At 49.0% G+C, this 23,214-nt stretch overlaps 1 protein-coding gene and 1 non-coding gene across 4 annotated transcripts in view; one reads left to right on the forward strand and one right to left on the reverse strand.

Annotated features, from left to right (window-relative positions):
• The window catches only part of ABAT (4-aminobutyrate aminotransferase), a 75,784-nt gene that overhangs the window by 48,373 nt on the left and 4,197 nt on the right, over positions 1-23,214 (reverse strand). Inside the window, exon 1 of one of the 3 annotated variants that reach the window (XM_016154109.2) lies at positions 1,853-2,140. The exons of 1 other annotated variant lie outside the window; for it this stretch is intronic. The gene's annotated coding sequence lies outside the window, so the exon portion shown is untranslated. Of the gene's footprint in view, positions 1-1,840; positions 2,141-23,214 lie in introns of those variants that run through there. One more of the 3 variants, XM_016154107.2, reaches the window with a different exon arrangement.
• On the forward strand, positions 240-358 carry LOC118607337. Its single transcript, XR_004952752.1, has one exon. It is a non-coding gene; the product is annotated as a 5S ribosomal RNA (ribosomal RNA).

The raw sequence follows: 23,214 nt of genomic DNA on the forward strand, positions 1-23,214 counted from the left end.
CACCAGTTGTTAATACTCTGCCTGCCAAATTTGTACTCACCCTTTATCTATCATCTATCTATGGTCTATCTATCGATCATCTACTTACCTACCTACCTGTCATCTATCTATCATCATTAACTTCTGAATTATTTAAGAGTTAGTTGCAGACATTGTGATATTTCAGCCCTAAATCCTTTAGCCTATATCTTCTAAAATCAAGGATATTCTCCTATATAACCTCTGTATATATCATGTGAGTCTATGGCCATGCCACCTTGAACGTGCCCGATCTTGTCTGATCTCGGAAGCTAAGCAGAGTTGGGCCTGATTAGTACTTGGATGGGAGACCACCTAGGAAGACCAGGTGCTGTAGGCATTAAAAATAAAAAATAAAATAAATTATCTGAGATACAAGGTATCTCACGCTCAGGAAATTTATCATCAACATAATAATATTACTTAATATATAGTCTACCTTCAAATTCCCCGTCCTGTCCCCAAAATGTCTTGTGTGGCTGTTTTTTGTTCCCCGGATCCAGGCTCCACCCTGGGACCACTCATTGCATTCGTCTGCAGGGCTCTTTCGTCTCTTTTAAACCTGGAGCCATTTCTCAGCTGCTTTGCCTTTTGTGACATTGACATTTTACGAGTCTAGGCTGGTCGCTCTGCATGTATTTCATCTTCATCAACATTTTCCTTCAAGTTCTTGTAAAATAAACTGCAGCTCACAGGCAAATAGAGAAAGGACGAGAGGACGTTTAAAGGAGGTTACAGCTTTGACGGGTGGACCAAGGCGGCGGGGCCGCTGCAGACAGAGGTCACGGTGTAAGGGAACGAGGGTGGCATCCTGGATGGACTGCAAGTGGCAGCAATGGCTGAGAGCGAGGGGACCACACTGAGGGATCGGGGTCTGTTCCTACTTGGACCGGAACCTTCTAGAGGCTGGTCCTCATTTCTGGATCTGTCCTTTATGCTAAGGTGCCCACGGCATGCCCAGCCCACAGTCAGCATTCACCCAGAGCGACCGGCCACCCAGTCTCCCAAATACTCCGGGACAGGTGATGCTCTCCCACGGGTGACTTGGCTGCCAGCTCTCACACACCAGCTGCAGGATCCTAAACAGCGAGTCGCCAGAATTGCCACATCTTGCCCTGCAAATGAAATTTGGCCTTCTTACTGCCCCCCTGCCTGCTGCCTCTCGGGCTGCTTCCATGAAGAAATTCAAAACGAACTTCTAATTGACCACAGAAGTAAAAGATGCGAGGGAGTCACTACCCTAAGTTTCCTCGCACCTGCCCTTGGCATCAGCCATCCAGGTTGTGGGGCAAGAGAGTCTCACTGCAGATGTTCCCAGCCGTGTCCCCCTGAGATTTCTATTCCCCTGCGTTTCAAGAGAAAGGTGTGTGTGTGTGTGCGCGCGCGCGCACGCGTGCGTGTGAATGTGCACACGCACTATTGAAGCCCTTAGAATGGACTTGAGTAAAAATGCCTTCTCAAGGTGACCCTCACTTCATCTCCCGGGGCCAGAAGGCAGATGTCTGACAAAAGCAAATTCCTTATCTATCATTTTCATACCCATCCTTATTTTGCTCCCACTTAAAGAGGGGCTCATCCCGCTGTGCTCTCTCCGCAAAGTACCCTTGAAAAATCTGTCATTCACTATTGTGTGTCCTTCAGACCGAAAGCAACACACGGGTGCACTTGCACACGTGTGCAGGGATACACACACATATGCTTGCACACCCAACATCACAAACAAGTCACTGACACACATAGAGACACACCTCCACACACCAGGAGACACATGTAAGTACACGTGGATACACACACACACACACACACACACGCACACACACACCTGCACACTCACGGTGCCTGGTTGTCAGGGCGCCACAGCAAGCCCGGCTCCGCCTGCTCAAAATGCCTCTTCTAGGCCATTCTGCAGAGTCCCAGGGACATGACCGGCTGATCCATCCTAAGAGGCACTGCTGGGTCCCAGCTTCCCCTGGGGAGGGTGCTCTGGACTTCCAGGCGGTCCCCAGAACATGGGATCGGGTACAAGAGGGAGGAGAGGACAACTAAGGAGCAAAGCCGATTTGGGAAAAGGATGCGCTCAGCTGGGTCCCAGAAAGTGTCAGAGGCAGAGGGAAGGGGGTGGGGGAGGGGAAGGAGGAGGGGAAGAGAGAGCGCAAGAGGCTGAAAGACGGGGTGGGGGTGGGGGTGGGGGGGTGATATTTTCAGATAGAAACAGAAAGGAAAAATCCACACAAAAACAAAGAGAGCGGGAAAAAAGATAAACAGAGAGAAAAAATACAAGATGTTTTAAGCCCAGCTCTGTTTAAGGCAGAGAAGAGATGATCTGGGACCTTCTGAAACAGGGTATCTGCCTCCCCTGTCCTCTTCCAGGGTCCTCTTCCTAGATTTTTCTCTAAGAGGCTCGGGAACTCATGGAGCTACAAGGCAGAGATGCAAGGCTACAGATTCCTACATGGCTTCCCGGACTCTGGTGGCGGCGGCGGCGGCGGCTGCAGCAGATCCAGCCTATGACAGCCACAGCCATGAAGGGGCTCTGCGGGGCGCCAGCCCATCTCCGAGACCCGGTGGGCGGGGGCAGAGGGGAAGTTCTGGCTCTGAAGACCCACCTGACGCCCTGAGGGGGTTGGGGAAGCTATTACCCGAGCCCCTCCCTATGGTAGCCCCCCCCCATTATAGCCCAAGGTGGGGGGTCAATGCCTGTCCTTAGGGGCCAGAAGAGGAAGAGGGAACGGTCACAAGATGGGGAAGGGGATAGAAGGGGGAGGGGAACACAGTTTTCGGTCACGTGCAGCTCATCGGTTGCCATGACGACGGCCAGGGGGCGGGGGCACCCAGACTGGAGGCTGCTGGAGAGACGTGTTGGTTCTAAATCATCATGACAGAGCTTCAGTTGAGCTATTACGCCGTTGCTGTGGCAACCAATGGGCTCAAATCGCAGAGAAAATCTATAATTATTACAAGGCAGATACCGGCGAACTCAGCGCAGTAATCAGCACGTTAGGGCAATTCAACCTGAACTCGGGGAGGAAGGAACGCCCACCCCCCAGCCCCCAGCTCTGGGCAGAAAAAGGCCAAAGGCGACGCTGCAGCTCTGTTGATGCTACAGGATGGGAACCTGGAAGACTCTCTCGGCCAAGTAAAGAATAAATATTGGGCGAACCCGCACAAAACTGCCAACATTTAACCACTGGAAAACATTCCCCATAAATTTACTATGGAAATTTCCAGTGTGGAGCAAAGTTGAATTTGACAGTGGATCCTGCACACCCGCCACCTTAGCTTCTGCTCCTCACATCTGTCCCATGCTTGCTTTATCACAAAGCTACCCTTCCACCCGTCCATTAATCTTATTTTTTGATGCATTTCAAAGTAGACTGCAGATATCAGTGTCCCTCTCCTCAAATACTGTGTAAAATTAAGTATTTGATCATTTTTGAACAAAATAGCAATTTCGTATGGTTCAATCTAAGTAGAATAAAATCTGGATTTCTGTCTGTCATTGTCCATCCGTCCGTCTGTCCATCCATCCATCCATCCGTCCATCCTCTCGCTCATCCATCTATCCATCCATCCGTGCATCGCTGGGAAATCTCATGCACATTCGTGGTCTCCATGAACAATTCACCATCCCTGAATCCTCCTCCCTAGTCAAGTTGATCCCTCCAACATCCTGCATGTTAAGCTCAACGCGCTCTCAGCTAAAACCATTGTTGTCCCTTTACCACACCTATCCCCTTCCTTGCGTTCAGTTTCTCGGTAAACAGAACCACCGCCGACCCATTTGTTCAAGACAGAAACCCAAGACCCAGCCTCGCTTCCTCTCTCTCTCCCATTACCTTCACTTCCTACCATGCCCCAGGATTTTTCTTCTACACTAGCTCGAGTCCTCGTCCTCGTCCTCCTTCTTCTTTGTCTCTGTCTCTCTCTGTCTCTCTGTCTCTCTGTCTCTCTGTCTCTCTGTCTCTCTCTCGTCCTGGTTCGGGTACCCATCATTTCTTAGCCTCCTGACTGGTCTCCCAGCTGCCATCTTACCCTCCCTCCGCTTTCTCCATGCCAACTTATTATCACGAAATATCTGGCCATCTTGATGGTGTGTGGGGGAACTGGCGGCTCGTACATTGCTGGTGGGGGTGCAAATTTATACAAACACCTTGGAGAGCAATTTATCAGAATCTACAAAAGTTTAAATGCACTGCCCATTTTTTCTCAGCATTAAGTCTACTGAAGGAGTCTGTCTCATTGAGATAAACTGAAAGCAACCTAAATGTCCATCATTGGGAACTGGCTAAATACATTTTGGTACGACCATAACACAGAATAACATTCACCCAATGAAAAGAATGATGCAGAGTGCTGAACGTATGAAGATAAAGAAGTTGGGGAGGAGCGCGTATGGTACAATGTCCCCTGGGTGACCAGCACCTCCTATACTTGGGTCGAGACCAAAGTAGGTATCAAAGTGTCCAGGAAACATGGCTTTATGAGCTGCCTCTTCACTGTTACAAGTGTCAACCAGCTCTCCACCAGGCTGGGGAACAAAAGGGGCCTTTCTTGCCTTCCGAGTCTCCCCAGATAATACACAGTACAGCTCCATTGGGTGAGGGCGGCCCTGCAGGCTGCTGGCTTGCACGAGCTGTTGGTCTTCTCCCCAGTGTGGCCATGCACACTGCCTACACAAGGGAGAAGCAAAACCTGAAACACACCCCGGAGGCAGACATGTTTTGGAGAACACAGCAGGGCTGATGGGAAAACGCCTGGTTCTAGCTCCTGCTCAGACCTCGAAGGGCTCCTGTGTCTCGGTCTCCCCAGCTGACTGTACCTCCCAGGCTCATTCTGAAGGTCAAATGTGATGATGGAGGTGCAAACGGCACGCCAAAAGTCATCTTGCTAAATAAATGAGCGTTTTTGTTATTAATTCGTTTTCAGGATCAGCGCAGCCCACTTCTGAATAGTAAACACTCCTAGAGCACGCAACAAAAGCTGGAATCTTCGTTTTGGTCTGAGCATTTATTTTGTCCCAGGACTGAGCTCAGCACTTCCCATACATGATCTTATGTAAACCTCGAAACAGCATGGTCGTGGGAGGGATTCTTGCTCCCATTTTACAGATGAGAAAGCTGAGGCACATGAATTAAGTGGGCTTCCTGATGGTGTAAGAGTGTGCTACTCAGAAATTCCCAAATCTTTCCAAATGCAAAGTTCATGCTTTTGCTAGTTCTTGATCATTCCTGTTCCTTAAATCGGGCCTTAGGACCAGTGCTGTCAAACAGAAGTATAAATGCGAGTCACGTACGCAACTAAATATTTTTCTAGTGGCCACGTTTTTAAAAATGATGAAATTAATGTTAGTTGCATGTGATATTTCAATGTGTAATCAATATAAAAATGAATGAATGAAATTTTAATAATTTTTTTGTTATATGTTCTCAAATTTTGGTATGCATTTGATGTTTATAGCACAGTTCAGTTCAGACTAGCTACGTTTCAGTGCTTAGTAGTCATGTGTGGCTTACTGGTGAATGCGGCTTAGGCGATACTATTATATATGAGCCTAAACCTTAAATAATGTTGTTGGCCACCATTTATTGAGCACCTGCTATATGCCCAACCCTGTTCTGTTTCCGGTATCTTAACTCCTTTGATTTGCATGACCCTGGAAAGCGGATGCTCTTACATGTCACAGGAGAGAAAAATGAAGCTCAGGTAGTTTTGGCAACATGCCCAAGATCACAGAGCTAATTACCTGAGGAGCTGAAATTTGAACTAAAGTTCATCCAGAAACCTGGCCCTTCAGGGAGCCACCAAAGCTGGATCTCTTATTACAACACGTCAGTCACACGGGTCTGTCAACTTTAAACTCCTGAGAAAAGGATTTGATTTGTGGCACTTAATTTTAAACAATCTGATTAACCAGTACATAAGATCAAATAAGCATTAGTTAAAAAGCAACTCATTGTGAACTTCGTACTCGTGTGGGACCTCAAGAATTGATAATAAACCAGAAGATGAATGAACTTCCCCACCAGCGTGCCTCTCTTGTCTTGGTGGGATGTGAATTACAAGAAATGACCAAGTTCCGGTTTCACACCCCCAGAGCAGGTCCCCATTGGGCACAGTGGTGGCTCTGTCCTTCCATGGAATCCATGTGGGAAGGGCAGCTGGCTCCAGCTCTCCCCCTGCAACTCAGGCCAAATGTGACCAGTGATTTTAATCATGACATGTGAGTACTGGCTATGTTCTGTTTGGGATGGGGATGGTGGTGGTGGTTTTATGACTGGTTCTGAGACGATTCTGTTCAAAGCCTGAGATACATGATCTGGGGCCGCCAACATCCCTAACTCCTGGCTTGGACGCACCAGGGTTTAGTTCAGCCAGCTTTTTGGTTCCGTGATTGTGGCTGCTGCCTCAGAAATGCAGGCTTCTCTCCTGCCTCTTGCAAACTGGCATGAAAGTCAACCACCCTTTGGTCCGACTTCTCCAACATGACTAGAATGACCTGGTCATCAGCTTGAGGGTGAAACCAGAGAAGGGAGGAAGAAAAGGGACTCTAATCTGCCTCTGAAATATGTCTCCAATTCATCTGCTTCTCTCCCTCATTTCCATCAGCCGCTCCAGTCCAGCATGGTCATCTCTCACCAAGACCACTGCAGGGTCATCGTCCTGCTTCCACACTCGTTGCTTGTCACTCTTCACGTCAAAGCTAGTTCTCGGTCCTTCATGAGATCTCTGAGACTCTGCCCAAGCCACGCCTGCTGCTCAGCGCTCCTAACTCATGGCATGCCATTCTGCCTTTTGCCATTCTCTCTGGCCATTCGGCCCCTGATTCCTGGAAAGCACAGGGCTCTGTGGCCTTGGGGCCTTTGCCCTGGCCATTTTGGCTGCCTGGACTGCTTTCCTCACTCTCCCCCAACCAATTTCTGTGTACCCCTCAGGTCTCAAACATTCCTTGTTATCTCTTCAGAGAAGTGTTTTTTGTTTGTTTGTTTGTTTTTTAACCTCAAGGAAATACATTTGTCCTGCTCTCATTTCTTATAGCTCCATGTTTCTTTCCACTCATCACTATTTGCACTTATGCATTTATTTGGGTGGGTATCTTCTTAATGCATGCCTTCCACGCTACTCCTTACTCCCCAGAGATGAAGCACATCCCGAAAGGTTTAGAGCACCAATCCCCAACCTCTTTGGCACCAGGAACCGGTGGTTCCTAAGAGAATCTAATGCCTGATGATCTGAGGCGGAGCTGAGGCGGTGATGCTGGCGCTGGGGAGCGGCTGCAGATACAGATGAAGCTTCGCTCGTTCCCCTGCCGCTCACCTCCTGCTGTGTGGTCTGCTTCCTAACAGGCCATAGACCAGAATCGGGTCCAAGGACCAGGGTTTGGGGACCCCTAGTTTAGAAGTTCCACTGAGAAATGTGGTCAACTTGCTAGCACACGGTTATACTCTGAGAAGCAGCATCATTTGCCATGAGAACTAGGAAGCCTGCCTTCTCTTATAACTGCTTGGTGAAACTGGCGGTGTGTGTTAGGTGCGGAGTCGATTTCCTCTCTTTGAAACGAGGCCGGAAAGAAAACGCAACCAACCAACCCTCCCGTACCCACCAGCAGTCAGCCACTTGCATTTCTGTTGTCGGGTCTGAGAGTCAGAACCTGCCCACCCCACAACCCACACTCTGGGTCCACCGCCCCCCTTGCAAAACAATGTAGCCACAAGCCATCAAGAGATAGTAAATATCTGAACCCTAAATAACTCCACCTCCAGAAATTCAGCTAGTCCAGGTCATCTTAAACAAGAATAGTTCTGTGCTCAGAGATACTGAGAGCAAGGTCATTTGGAAGCGTAGACAGCTGAGAACATCATGAATGACCAACAACATAGGATTGCTCAGATAAGCCGTAATATAACAACTTAATGATTTACCAGAAATGACGTAGAAAAACAGGGAAATGATTTCGGAAGCAATGTCATGGGAGAGAAAAGGCCATAATATGTAATAGGCGGTCTGGTTATAATTTCATCAAGACACAAAGACAACATAAACCGAAAAAGAGAGTGGAAGGCTGGAAAAAAATGCGTTTTCTGTTCAGTACTGTTTTATCTCGAATACGGGGCTATGGGGCAGCAGGCTACCTTTTTCTATCTTTTTGTATTTCGCGAATCATCACTAATGACCTACAATATTAATTCATTCAGATGTTTGGAGGAAGGAAGCCTCTCTAGTCTTCTCAAATAATATACAGTTGACCCTCGAATGATGTGGGTTTGAACTATGTGGGTCCACTCACACAGAGATCCTTTTCAATAAATACTATAAGTGTATTTTCTCTTCCTTATGATTTTCTTAATAACATTTCCTTTTCTCTAGCTTGGTTTATTGGAAGAATACAGCACATAAAACATATAACACACAAAGTATGTGCTAATCGACTGTTTGTATTATGAGTAAGGCTTCTGGTCAACCGTAGGCTATTATTAGTGGTTAAGTTTTTGGAAGAGTCTAAAGTTATACTCGGATTTCTGACTGCGCAAGGGGCCAGGGCCCCTAACCCCCACACTGTTCAGGGCTCAGCTATATGAAGAGGACCTAAAACAAGTGTTAGGGCAACCGCAGTTAGTGGTAATAGGTGTGTCCAGGGACTTAATTGCAGGAAAACAGTTACTGAATTAACTAGACATTAACAGAGAGCCTAGAGGCATTTGAAAAATTGATCCGTGCTCGGTTTGGTTTCTGAAGGTGTACAGAGCGGAGATGAGTTTTCAAACAGACTGTAAAACGAGCAGGAGTGTCCTGACAGGGAACCAGGTCGAACTGGATTCCAACCCCCAGGTAGAACGACTTAAACGTTGAAAGTAGGTCGACGGAGCCAGGGAGTTTAAACGCAATCGTAGTCAACACAAAGCGACATCAAGTGAAAGAAACTGCTGGGCTCGTCCCAAGCCAGCGGAGGAAAAGGAAGCTCGGAGCTGAGAAGCCTGGGACTTCTGGAAGTCCAGGACAGAAGACATTCCGGGGCTTCACTGCTCTGGGAATTCTAATTCTAGTCCAGGGGTCTGCAAACTCTGGCCAGCGGCCTGATTTTGTAAATGACGATGTATCAGAACACAGCTGTGCTTGTTCCTTTATGTCTTCTGTGGCTGCTTTTCGGAGTTACGGCGGAACGGTAAAGTAGCTGTAACAAGACACTGCTTGGCTGACAATATTAACCATCTGGCGTTTCGCAGTGAAAGTTTGCTGAACTTTTGATCTAGGTGTTCCAAGCCCTGAAACCACAGGTCAGTCCTGTCTTCCCAACGACAAACTGGGGATCCATGTCATTGTGTTTTAAGAGGAGTTCCGTTTTGAGAGGAAGCATGCACACCCTGGCTTGGCGAAGCTGCTTTTGACATCAGACATCTCCTTTTCCTGCTACCATTGACAACAAACACCGCAGGGACCTGCTTCTCCAGAGTCAGCACTTATGGTCCGTCTAGTTTTTCTGTATCTAACCAATATTTATAAGACTTTTCCCTTGGAATGATATTGCTGCATAACAGAAATAAATTTGAGTGAAAAGTTTCACATCATTATTCTGTCTGGAAATAACTAGAAGGTCCCCCTGAAAATAACACGGCGACACAGCCGTGTGGGTCAATTTTACCTGAATTCCGGTGCCTGCACAAGGCTCTAAGCCCCTCTGCCCTGCCAGGTTCCCTTTCTCGTGCATCCTGCCGAACCCAGCATCAGTAAGTCCTGTTGGCTCCATCTCAGAAACAGATCTGGAGTCTGCCACTTCTCCCCGCCCCACCACTGCCACTCGCGTGCTGGTCCCCAGGGTTCTCGCCGTGGCCTCCTAGGCATCCGTGCCCTCAGTGGTCTGCATGTGATCAGCACGGGAGCCAGAGTGGACCATGTAAGGTGAGATCAGATCACATCGGGCCTCCCGCTGCAGGAACCCCCCAGTGGGCGGCATCCCAGGGAAAAAGTCGAGGCCATTGCGTTGGCCTCCAGGAGGCCCCGGATGGCCCTGCCACCCTCCAGCTCTGTGTCCTTCTCTCCTCTCCTCTCTGCCACCCCCCTCCGGCTCTGCTGTAGCCACCCTGGCCTTTTACTGCTTCTCAAATGTGCCAGGTGAGGCCACCTCGAAAGCTTTCCTCTCGCCCTTTCCATTGCCACAAAATCTCTTCCCCAGAGACCCGCATGTCTCCTTCCCTCCCTAGTTTGATCCCTGACATATGTCGAGCAACGGCAGTGACTGTTTACAAAGGGGAAGCTCAGGCATGGACAAAAGAGAAATTACCAGCTCGGGCTGGTGTGGGCTCAATAACTAAGACAGTTCCTTGCATTGGTGCGGCTTCGACACCAGAGGCCGGGCGTCTTGTCAGCCAGGATGCAGGAGGTGAGCTCCCAGCATCAGGAAAGGGGCTGGGTTAGAGCAGGCCGGCTGGGACACACCTCCCCGCCCAGGTTCTGAGCTTCTGTGCACTGACCGTCCATTCCCCTGTGTCCACTGCCCTGCCCAAGGGACAGCAGGTAATGGAGCTGGTGTCCCAGGGGCAAGCTGCTCTGTTCAGTCAGCGCTGGTAACTGCTCCATGTCTCTGCGAGCCCTGAGTGTCATTCGTTCTGAGACTCAGTATTGCTCCATCAGAGAAGACTTCTTCCCATTTCGCAGATGAGAAACACCGAGGCGAAGAAGGCCGAAGGGCCCTTCGGCGGGTCAGGCTTTATCTGCGCTCACTCTGTGCCGATTCCCAGATATCACGGACACTCTTAAACACCCTGAGATGCCACGGTGGAGCCATTTTGCAGACAGGGAAACTGAGGCTCAACGGCGGTTATGAAAAACTCACCCTCGCTCTTGCGGCAAATAAGAGTCTGGCTGGCTGCCTAGATTTTCTGTGGAATCATGAGCACAGAGTTATGGGGCGGTCCCACGGAGGTGCAGAAATGCCATCTTCACAATCCTGTGGCTCCCGCAGAAAATGAAAACTACAGCGAGGCGCCGGCCTCTCACCCCAGCCGGGACGAACCACCCGCCTCTCATTCCGGTCTCCGAGCAGAGCCCTCTGAGGCGTTCTCCTCTCTCCCGCAACGCCAGCTCCAATGGGGAGAGGATCCGGTCGACTCAGCAACTTTCCCCGAAAACCGGGTGGCATCGACACGCTGCTCTTCTTCCCAAAGGGCGTCCCCGAGCGAAGCTGGGGCTTCATGTCACAGGCTCGGAACAGAACGCTGAGCTCACGGAGACGCGGGCGCCGGCCAGATGCGCAGGGACCCAGTGGCGCCGGCCAGGTGCGCAGGGATCCAGTGCCGCCGGCCAGGTGCGCAGGGATCCAGTGGCGCCGGCCAGATGCGCAGGGATCCAGTGGCGCCGGCCAGATGCGCAGGGATCCAGTGGCGCCGGCCAGGTGCGCAGGGATCCAGTGGCGCCGGCCAGGTGCGCAGGGATCCAGTGGCGCCGGCCAGGTGCGCAGGGATCCAGTCCCGCCGGCCAGGTGCGCAGGGATCCAGTCCCGCCGGCCAGATGCGCAGGGATCCAGTCCCGCCGGCCAGATGCGCGCAGGGATCCAGTGGTGCCGGCCAGGTGCGCAGGGATCCAGTGGCGCCTGCACCAGCAGCTCGAGCTCGATGCTTGGGGTCGCTGCGCCGGCTGCTCCCACGGAACATGGCCTGCTGGGCCTTGTGTTCATGTGAAATATAATGTGAATTGGGGTTGGGGGGGGGTCGAGGAAGGGCAACGTGTGGGTGGGGAGGGGAGCACAGAGCAGTGTTCCCCACACTGGAACTCGGATGCCCCAAATCGGAACTCCGGTGCTAGGACGTAGTGGGCTGCCGGAGCTGCTTTTTCTCTGCTTCCTTCTCGTGAGTTCCTGCCCAGACACAGGCCACAGCCGAGGTCCCAGCATTCCGCCTTTGGAACCCAAGCCTCTCTTTTAGCAAAGTGGCAGGAGTGATCGGGAATCTCAAATTAAAATGTTTAGAGTGCGATCAAAACCTCAGAGACCTTGTCCAACTCTCCCGCGTAACAGTGGAAAAGCAAGGCTCAGAGGAGACAGGCCATGATGCCTCATAGGAGCCTCTTGGCAAGAAACAGGGCCCCGTTTCTTGAGCGACTGCTATGAGCCTTGACAAACAGAATCTCACAACAGACTCTGTGGGGTGGGTCCTATTATCCCACCCAGTCTCTCTCTATATGAGGAGACTGAGGCTCGGAGTCCTGTGGCTTGCCCGGCACACACAGGTGGGGGGCATCCACTGAGCCACCCAGGTCCCAGGATCTCAAACCGTATTTCCCAGGAGACGATAACAGCACAACAGTAAGCATTTTTCTTAATGGTAACCTTTTCGTTTTAATGTACATTAAGGCCAAACACTCACATAACTATTAACACACAGATGTGGTTGCTTAGGAAAATAAAGCATCCGGGGCCTGCACGTCAATTTCTTGGTTGTGATCTCCTACTGGGGGAAACTGGGTGAAACGCACATGGAATCTCCGTACTATTTCTTACAACTGGGTGAGACTCTAAACAAAACGATCTCAAAATAAAAAGTTTACTTGAAAAAAAAATGGGTGAAACGAAACAAAGAAATCCCTCCAAGCAAACGTGGGAACTAAAATATACACCAAACCTTCTCAAGAAAGAGTTAATCCAAGTAACACATTCGTACATTCATTCGACAAACACCGGCCACGTGTTTGCTTTACGCCATATCCTGGGATGATGCTGGGGGCACAGAAAGGACATGAAAAGCCTCTATCCTCATGGGATTCACAGCCCAGTGCTAGAGACAGAGAAACAGAGAATTACAACAGCACGTGGCCAGCCCACTAGAGGAGGCCCCCCGGCAATGACTTCCCCAAAGAGAGGTGGGGCGACCCAGCCTAGGATGTCAAGAAGGCTTCCTCTGTGATCGACAGGGCACTTGCGCCAAACCGGAAGGGGCTGACTCTCTGGGGCGGCCTGCCCTTGAACTCTTTTAATCACGTAAGATGGAAATTTCAGCCACATAAAATCTTGGGCCAGTTATTTAACCTCTCTGTGCCTCTGTTTCCTCATTTGTAAAATGTCGATGAGAACAGGACCAACCTTGAGGGTTAAACAATAGCACCTGTCAAGTGCTCAGAACACAGTCCAGTGCCTTTTTGTCCCTATTGAGCATCCCTGACCCTGGGCAGCCCTCTGTCATCGGCATTGCTTGAACGTTCTACCCTCGGCAGCAAGTGTGGCAAGCTTGGAATGAGGACATCTTGAGCCTGCAGCTGGCCTTGCTCGTTAAAGCTGGGGTGCGGGATGCAGAGGGGGTGCCCGCAGCCCCAGCTGAGCTGTGGCAGAGATGTTCCCAGCAACCCTGGTACCCGTAAGGGGAGCAGGCCCCTTCTCCAGGGTAAAGAGTAGCAGCCCCGGCGAAGTTCAGTAACAATCTTTCTCCTACCATCTCCTGCATAGCTTTGGATCCTTCAAAGGTCTGAGCCAAGCAAATCTCTCCTTAATTGTGTCGGGGGAAGTGTTTATCCTGTTGGACAAGGGAGCAAAACGCTCACACAAAGGGCAAGAGGTTTGCACGTTTTCTCATTCCTTCAAGATGAACATGCAGATAGCTCACCTGGACAAATGCGGTGACCTTTGGCACACCAGGTGAGCAGCAACGGCGCGGATTTTTTTTAAACGTTCTCCATTCCCAGGAAGAGGAAAAGAATGTCACATGACAACCGCTCAGAGTTTCAGGCCCCTGGGCGAGGTGGGGTGCATCTCCACACCTCTACCAACACGAGGGCGAACCCGCAGTATTGGAAACGCCCCGAATTGCTCCAGAATGGTGAGTTGTTAAAATCCACGAGCCAAACATCACGGGTTCAGCCATCCCTCCTTACTGATGTTATCTAAGGCATTTTACTGACTCCAATGGGGAGCGAAAGGCCTGCTGCCCAGCGGAATAAAAACCCAGAAGCCTGGGAAGAACCAGTCGCAAGGGGTGATGCATTGGAGACTTGCTCCCTGACAGCAACTTCCTCTGCAAACGATGGAAAGGGTGTGGAAAAGGCAGGATGCTCTCAGGTGGGGTCTCTCAGCGTTGGCACTGTTGACTTTTGGGGCCAGATAATTAATTCTCTGTCGTCTGTGGGTGGGGGCCGTCCTGTGCTCTGTAGGACATTCGGCAGCAGCACCATTGGCTTCTACCTGCTAGATGCCAGTAATACCACCTCCCTTACCAGTTGTAATGACCCTGCATGTCATCAGACCCTGCTGAAAGACCCCCCAGGAAGGTGGGCACAATCGCGCCGGTAAAAATACCCTGCCCTTAAGGAAGAGTGGCAGGTCCCCTGCTTCGAGGTGAAGAGGAGGTGATGATGAATGAGGAGGAATGGTTTGAGTCCACGGCAAAGTGTCTGGCGCCAGGCCCGTCCCAGGAGTGACCCAGCAGGCAGGCTGGGGACAGAAGGCTCCGGCCCTGACGTGGAGCTGGGCAGATGCTACTGCCCGCGGGGAAGAACTGTCGCTTCCACTGCTAGCAAAACTGAAAGGCTCCATGCCAGAGGCTGAGGGATGAGGCCCATGTGTCACACAGAGGCTGTCGCACACATTCTCCCGCAAAGAGGCAGGCCTAAGTGTGCTGAGAAGGCTCTCAGATCCGCCCTTAATCTGGAAGATTCCAGGAAATGCTTGTTATTTCTTAGGACAGTTGTCCTTGGCATAAAAACTAGTCCTTCAAGCTGGTTCAAAAGCCTTGAGGTCCCCTCCTCCTGGGCTCCACCACTTGGGTCTGGTGTCTGTCCTGTGTGGGCTTCTACCCCAGAGCCTTCGCCAGCGCTGTTCCCACGACCCCAAATGCTTTTCCCTTGCTTCTGATTTTCTAATGCCTACTCGCCCCTCTGATTTCAACTCATGATGCACCTCCTCCAGGAAGCCTTCCCTGACTCTCTCCCACCAGATCAAATCCTCCTCTCGACACGCTCTTACCTCTTCCCTGTGTGGCGCCATCACATGTATGTGGCACCTCTGTCTGCATAATCATCCGGTTCATGTCTGGCCACTTACTAGACTGTAAACCTCTTTAAGCTGTGTTTGTACTTAAAACTGTACCCCCTTCGCTACACTGTCTGGTACCGTATTGGGCACGCAGTGCATTTTGTTGACTTGTTAGTATGAGCGTTGACTGATGCAGTCTCTTTACAGGGCAATCCAGCCTGTTCTATTGTTTCTAAGGCTAAGTGGCTAAGACGCAGTGGTATAGGGGCGAAGATAAACACGCTTGCCAAAGAGAACAGAAAAACAGACCTCCGCTTATAGGGACAAGTGATTTTTGACAACGTGGCAGTGGTATTGGGTCAACTGGATTATGCACATGGAGAGAAAAATTAGTCCTGATCCTACCTAATCCAATACATAAAAATCAGCCCCAGGTGCTTGTAGAGATAAATCCGAAAGGCAACATGTGAAAGCTGCGAGGAGATAACAGAACGGGCAATACGAACGACCCTGGAGTTCGAAAACAGGACACAAGTGGCACTAACTAGCCAAAAAATCAATAACATGAACTCTGTAAAAATTAAAAATTCCGATCAGCGAAAGCCAGCATCGAAAATGAAAACCGCACCGCAGAGCAGAAGATGTTTGCAAAACATAAAACTGGCAAAGGAACCATTATCCAGCATAATAAAACTCCCACAGAGCGATAAAAAAAGCAGACAAAAGAAAAATGGGTGACAGATCTGAACAGACGCTTCATTAAACGGGAAATCCACACGACCGACAAACACAGGAAAAATGATCAAAGTCAGTTAGTAAGGAGAGAAATTTTAAAAACCAGCGCACGACCACCGAAACGGCTAAAATTGCAAAATGCAACAGCAAGTCAAAGCTCTGGAGAGGATATAGAGCAACTGGAACTCTCACCCACGCCGCCGGGGTGTCTAAATCAGGCAACGATTTTGTTCTAGACTGTCGGTCGCAGCACTACAGGTGTACTTCGGAGAGAGTGTGTGCGGGTTTGGTTCCAGACCACCACAAAAAGGTGAACGTCGAAATGAAGTGAGCCACACAGATTTCTTGGTTTCCTGGTTCATGCACTGTGCTGTAGTCTATTACGTATGCAGAGCATTACGTCTAAAAAAATGTACTATACATACCTTAATTAAAAAATAAGCTATTGCTTAAACATGCTACCCATCATCTGAGCCTCCAGCGAGTCCTACTCTTTTTGCTGGCGGAGTGTTTCGCCTGGATCTTGGCGGCTGCTGACCGATCAGGGAGGTGGCTGCTGAAGGCTGGGGTGGCTGCGGCAATTTCTTAAAATAAAACAACAGTGAGGTTTGCTACGTCCACTGACCCTTTCACGAGCAATTTCTCTGCAGCACGTGGTGCTATTTGGTGTCATTTTATCCACGGTCAAACTTCTTTCAAAATTGGAGTCAGTCCCGTGAAAGCCCACGGCTGTTTTATCAACTAAGTTTGTGAGCTATTCGAAATCCTTGGCTGCTTCGCCTTGTACTTTTATGTTATAGAGACGGCACCTTTCCTCAAACCTTATGAACCAACCTCTCCTTTTCTTCAGCAGCCTCCTCGCCTCTCCCAGCCTTCCTAAAACTGAACAGAGTTAGGGCCTTGTTCTGGATGAGGCTTTGGCTCTGGCGAATGTTGTGGCTGGTTTGATCTTCTACTGAAACCACTAAACTTTCTTCATATCGGCAATAGCATTTGCTTTCTTATCATTTCTGGGTTCACTGGAGTAGCACCTTTAATTTCCTTCAAGACTCCTCCTTTGCATTCACAGCTTGGCTAATTGGTCAAGAGGCTTAGCTGTCAGCCTGTCTCGGCTTTCCACACAGCTTCCTTGCTAAGCTTAATCATTTCTAGCTGTTGATTTAAAGTGAGAGTCTTGAACACTTAGAGGCCATTTGTAGGGTTAATTGGCCTAATTTTAATATTGTTGTGACTCAGAGAACAGAACAGGAAAGGCAAGAGAGAGAGAGAGAGAGAGAGAGAGAGAGAGAGAGAGAGAGAGAGAGAGAGAGAGATGGGGAAATGATCAGTTAGTAGAACAGTTAGAACACCCAACATCCCAACATTTACCAGTGAAGTTCATTGTCTATATGGGAGCAGTTTGTGGTGCTCCCAAAACAATTTCAGTAGTAATATTGAAGATCACCAATCACAGATCATCATAACAAATGCGACAATAACGAAAAAGTCTGAAATACTGTGAGAATTACCAAAATGTGACAGAGACACTAAGTGAGCAAATGCTGTTAGAAAAATGGCGTTGATGGGCTTGTTTGATGTAGGGTTGCCACGAACCTTCAATTTGTAAAAAAAAAAAAGAAAGAAAAAAAAAAAGCAATATCTGTGATGTGCAGTAAAGTGAAGCAAAGTAAAATGAGGCATGCCTGTATTTATTAGTCTTGCTATGAAATGAATTGTTTCCTTAAAAATCATATGTTGAAGCCCTGCCCCCCGACGTGATGGTGTTTGGAGATGGAGCCTTTGGGAGGTGATTGGGTTTCAATGAGGCCACGAGGGTGCAGCCCTCAGGAAGGAATTAGTGCCCTTAGAATAAGGAAGAGACACCAGAGCACTTTCTCTGCCACGTGAGCACACAGTGAGAAGGCAGCCATGTGCAAGTCAGGAAGAGAGCCCTCACCAGAACCTGACCTCGCTGGCACTGAGATCTAGACTTCCAGCTCCAGGATGATGAGAAATAAATTTCTGTTATTTAAGCCACTCAGTCAATAGTATTTCATTGTGGCAGCATGACCAGACGAAGACGAACACCAAACTGCAAACAGCCCAAGTGTCCATCAGCAGTGAAGCCGATAAATAAATTAAAGACTCTTCAGGAAATGGACCACTATGAGAATGAAACAATGCAACAATGAAAGTGTAGCGATGAAAATGGATGGACCAAGCTACAGGGAGCGACTTGCATAAATTACACAGACGTCACAATCTGTGAAGGCAGCTAGACACAAAAGAATACAGTGGGAAAGCCCAAGCAAAATGAATCTGTAATAAAGGATGCGTCCTCAGGTAGTGTACCTGTAGCTATAAAGAGAGCAGAAAGAGCAGAATAAGTACATACATGCAGTCTGAGTGAAAAAAGGCATGGAAGGGAGGAGGAGGGATTCCAGCTCTGGCAGTTGAAAGTCCCTGGAAAAAATGGTTTGAAGAGTTGGGTTTTGGAGCTGGGTGGATCTCGGTTCAAGTCCAGCTTCTGGCTCTTCCTACCTCTGTGACCTTGACCAAGAAACTGAAAACTGACTCTGTGTCCTCATCCACAAAAGAGGACCTTCCCACCTGGGTTATTGTGAACGTTATCCTAATAGAGCCCAGTGGCTGCCAGGTAGAAAACATTCTACCATCCTCACTCTTATCCAGCCTAATAACCAGCAATATGATGATGTTGTCACTTCAGAGATGAGAAAACTGAGGTCCAGGAGTCACAATCTCTAGGGCACTCAGGGAGCCAGTGATACATCTGGTTTACAAATAAAGAACTTTCCCCTTGACTCCGTAGGAGCCGACCCCCACACGAGCCCCCAGCAGGACCTTGAGGGGTTGCGCAGGGTTTAAGGTGATCGATTCCTGTAAATGATTTGAGTCGGTGGACAGCTACTGCTGGAAGGACTTTCTCCACCTACCACTGGTTTTATTCAGCCTCTTCGACTTTTTAATCTTGCTTTCTCGCTTGCTGTGGCAGCTGGTCCTCCCAAACTCTGCTGTGACCCTCTAGGGATAAGACAATATCATTCCCATTGACAAGTAAACTGAGGCCGGGCCAGGCAGTCATCCTATTTGAGTCTCCAATTTCCCACCTCTGCCATCTGAACAGTCTTTCCTCCTTGGGTTGCCGTGAGCAATGAGATGATTAAATATACAAAACCCCCTCAGAACAGCCCTAGCACCCACCGAATGCTTGGCAAATATGAACTGCCACTATTTATGGGTCACTTTCATTTAGGATGGGCAGAGTCTGAATTGAAGTTCCATTCGAGGTCTTCTGAATGTTTCATTTTGTCCCTATAGCTTTTCATTATCCTGCAAGCCCAGCTCTGGATCCCTCCCAGACCCCGTCTCCAGGTTGGAAATGTCCCTGCTCTGCCGTGTGTGGTTCTTCGTCGAGTCCTGCTCTCAGCCCCTGGGAAGCCTGTGTACTCGGGGCCGGGGCAGGATGCCAGCATGCAAATCCGCATGCAGGCAGTCATTTGCACAAACGCGCCTTGGTGTGCTCATTTCCAGCCTGTCCCCGGAACGTCGTTCAGCCTGCGAAAAGCTAGCAGAGAGCTATTTCCAGCTCTGGGCAAGGAGAGGGAGGCAGGCTCTGCTCCTGCAAGTCCTGTGAGGTGGTGGCTTGCTCTTTTGGCTACTGTGAGAGGATGTTCGGCCAACCTTGCCCCGAAGGAGCTCTGAGGTCCTAAAAGCTCTTTCTGGAAGGCCAGTGATCCACCCCAGGGACCATCTGGTTCCCTTGTGGAACCTGTGGGAGAAGGTGTCCCTGGGCTCCGACCCATAGCTGCCAATGCATTCTGAAGATATAGAAGGAGGAAGGGATACAGGAAGCCTGTCGAAACCGTGGACAGCTCTAGCCTCTCTGACACTGCTCTAGGTCAAGGGTTGACAAAGTATTGTTGGGTAAGGGGGATATCTGAGCCCCTCAGCCTATTTTTATAAATAAAGTTTTATTAGAACATGGACACACCCATTCATTTACATGGCCCATGGCTGTTTTCCTGGTATAGGTAGTTGAGCAGCTGCGATCTCAACTGGATGGCCCACAAAGCCTCAAATATTTACTATCTGTTCCTTTACAGGAAAAAAAAAATTTGCCCAGTCCAACCTTAGGTGAAGCCCCTACCGTCTCACTTTTTAACGGGTTTCTCTGATCCTCTACTCTTGACCCAGCTTCCAGAAGGACAGTTTTCAAGTCCTAATCAAATCAGGTCACTTGGCTGCCCACGATCCTGCCCTCCGGTAGCTTCCGCTCTCCTCACTCAAGCCATCCTATGCTCCAGCAAACATCTCTCCCATCCTCTGAACGATGGCTTTACAGCAAAACAAATGGATCTCAGTGGAAAATGATATATTGTCTACATACAATACGAACGTTCAGGTTATCTGAGTCTAGCTCGGTTCGTGATCTTTGAACTCTTTTTCCCAGCCCTTTGTAAGTTGTAGGAGACACACAGCCAGGCAAATTCTGTTGTCCGACCACTGTTGGCCCCCATTTGCCACTCAGTTCAACATTCCTTTACTCCGCAGATAATTGTGTTTTATTTGACTTTTCTTTTGAACCAGTTCTAGCATCTGCACGGTTCCCTCACCGAATGAGCTTCATATATCATTAAAAACTGTTAGCTTTTGCATCTGTGTGGGAGTCACGATTTTATCCTTTTTTCCTGAAGATTTTCTTTTACCAGATTTCCATCAGATCTCTGGGCCTCCTTGTTCATGTTCTCTCTGTCAAGATCTTTCCTGCCTTTTCCTCCTGAAATCTCTTCCCCAGCATCCCCAGGGGCAGGGACAGGTAACTTCTTTCTTCTCTCAGCTCAAATCTCTATCTACTCTCACCCAGCCCCGAGGCCTTACCTAGTTGAATGGCAGTTGTTTTGGGGGCCTGTCCATAACCTCTCTCCCCTCCAACCGCTGGCCGAGGAGATTCTCTGGTATACCAGGGTCTTTATCTCTCTCTCTTACACACACACACACACACACACACACACACACACCCCTAGTGCTATACAGGACACATGGAAGTTTTGCAATAAATGTACACAGCCACAAATGAATGAATGAATGTGAGACGATCGGATTGTCCACCTAGACAGAGAAGCCATTCAGGGTGAGACTTTAATTTCCTTGTTCTGCACCTTTTACTTGATGCCAGTGTCTGGCATCTACTAAGTACCTGATAGATACGTGTCGAATAGATAAAAGGATGCCACTCAAGCTCCTGTCCTTGGTCCACTTGAAGCCATCGTTCCTCCTCCACTTTTGAAGAGCAAACCTAGCAGTTTCGGAACGCTACCCTCCCACTCCATATGTTCATGTATCGCCACTGTGACGTTTCAACCCCCCTGGATCCCGCTCCCCATTTGGGGGTGGACGGCAATCTCCATTCTGCCTCATGGTCATGGTGTGACCTCGAGCAAGGCAGTGCCCCAGGGGGTCTCTGTTTTCCCATGAGGTCAAACCAGGTCGGTTCAGACATTCCAAGAGATAAAGTACATCAGGCCAAGATACGAATGACCAATAATGTTCTGATGATGTTCCAGCCCAGACATCATTTACATTGTAACAGATGCTCTCACTGTAACTCTGCAAAGCGATGCAGGGTTAGTTCTGAGTTGTGAGGGTTATAGAGATGTCCTAGGACAGGCTTCAAACTTGAATGTGCACATGAACCCCCTCCTGGGTATTGTTAAAATACAGATTCACATTCAGTGGGCTCGGGTGGGGCCCAAGAGCCTGCTTTTCTAACCAGCTCCCGGGTGATGTGATCCTGCTGGCTGCTGGACCCCACTTCCAGTAGCGAGGTGCTAGGACATAGTGGGCCCCAGCTTCGAAGGAATTCTCAGTGCAGCCAAGGGACAGATTTCCAGCATGTTGCTGAGTGTCCAAGACAATAAATATTAGCACCTAAGTGGGAGAGGTTGGCAGTTAAGCCCGTGGGGCCTCTGAGAATGGACACAGGGAAGTCTGGCAGGTCCCCAAGGACATGGAAATCAGGTGGGAGCATTCTGCCAGGCCGGTGATTCTACCGAAGCACAAATTCTGGTGGTAGGGCCCACTGACCTATGTTTTAACACACCCTCTGGGGGATTCTGATGCTGAAGCATTAGAACCACTGTGCCAGGCAGAGAGAAAGGTGTAGAATATTCTAGTTGGAAGATTAGTGCTTTATTTTCCCCTAGCAGGGTTTCAGGCACATGTCTAGATGCTGTAGATGACATTCACTCATTCATCCATCTATTCACATACTCGTCCCCTAATTTATCCAAGCAACAAAGGGGTCATGCCCATCCATCCATGCATCCGTGATCCATCCATGATCCATCCATTTATCCATCTACCCACCCATCAAACATCCAACAAATATGTCCTGAATGCTCACTGTGTACCCTCCTGGGCACAAAAGATATGACTGAAACTGTAGATATACACACTGCGTTGGCCTATAAACCAGTGATTCTCAATCAAGGGCAATTTTGCTCCCCAGGGGATATTTGGCAATGTCTGGAGACATTTTTGGTTGTTACAATTTGGGGGAAACTGTACTACTGCATTGAGTGGGTAGAGGCCAGGGACGCCGCTAAACATCCTACAATACACAGGGCAGCTCCCCACAGCGATGTCGACAGTGACGAGGTTGGGAGACTTTGCTCTAGACTGTGAGCCCCTATTGTAGTCACCTTTATATTCCAATGTCACCAGACAGTGCCTGACCTACAGGAACTGAGCAAATATCCAAATAGAAGACGAAGAAATGGCAACACAAAGATACATTTAAGTATATAAAGAACTCTTACAACTCAACAACACAATGACAAAGAACCCAATTCAAAAATGGCCAAGGGACTTGAACGGTCATTCTCCAAAGAAGATATGCAAATGGCTAACAAGCACATGATAAGATGCTCAGCAACATTAGTCATTAGGGAAACACAAATCAAAACCACAATGAGATACCACTTCCCGCCTGCTAGGATGGTATAATAGTAATAATAGCAAGTTTTGGCAAAGATGTGGAAAAACTGAAACCTTCACGCATTACTGGTGGGAGGATAAACGGCATTGTTTGGCAGTTTCTCAAAAAGTTAAACAAAGAATTACCGTATGGCCCAGCAGTTCCACTGCTGGGCATGTACCCCAAAGCTGAAAACAGGTCTTCACACCAAAACACACCTGTACATACCTCTTCAGAGCAGCATTATTCACAATAGCAAAAAATTGGGAAAAACCCCAATGTCCATCAACTGACAAAAGGATAAACAAATTTCAGTATAACCATACAATAGAATATTATTCGGGATTAAAAGGAATGAAGTATTGATACACGCTACGACACAGAGAAGCCGGACACGACAGGACACATACTGTATGATTCCATTTATATACGGTATTCAGAATGGGCAAATCCATCAAGTCAGGAAGCAGATTAGTGGTCGCCAGGGGCTGAGGGGAGGGGGAGTGACTGCTTAATGGGTACCTGGTTCCTTTTG

Source organism: Rousettus aegyptiacus, unplaced genomic scaffold, assembly GCF_014176215.1.
Source record: "Rousettus aegyptiacus isolate mRouAeg1 unplaced genomic scaffold, mRouAeg1.p scaffold_m13_p_8, whole genome shotgun sequence".
In the NCBI taxonomy this organism is placed as follows: domain Eukaryota; kingdom Metazoa; phylum Chordata; class Mammalia; order Chiroptera; family Pteropodidae; genus Rousettus; species Rousettus aegyptiacus.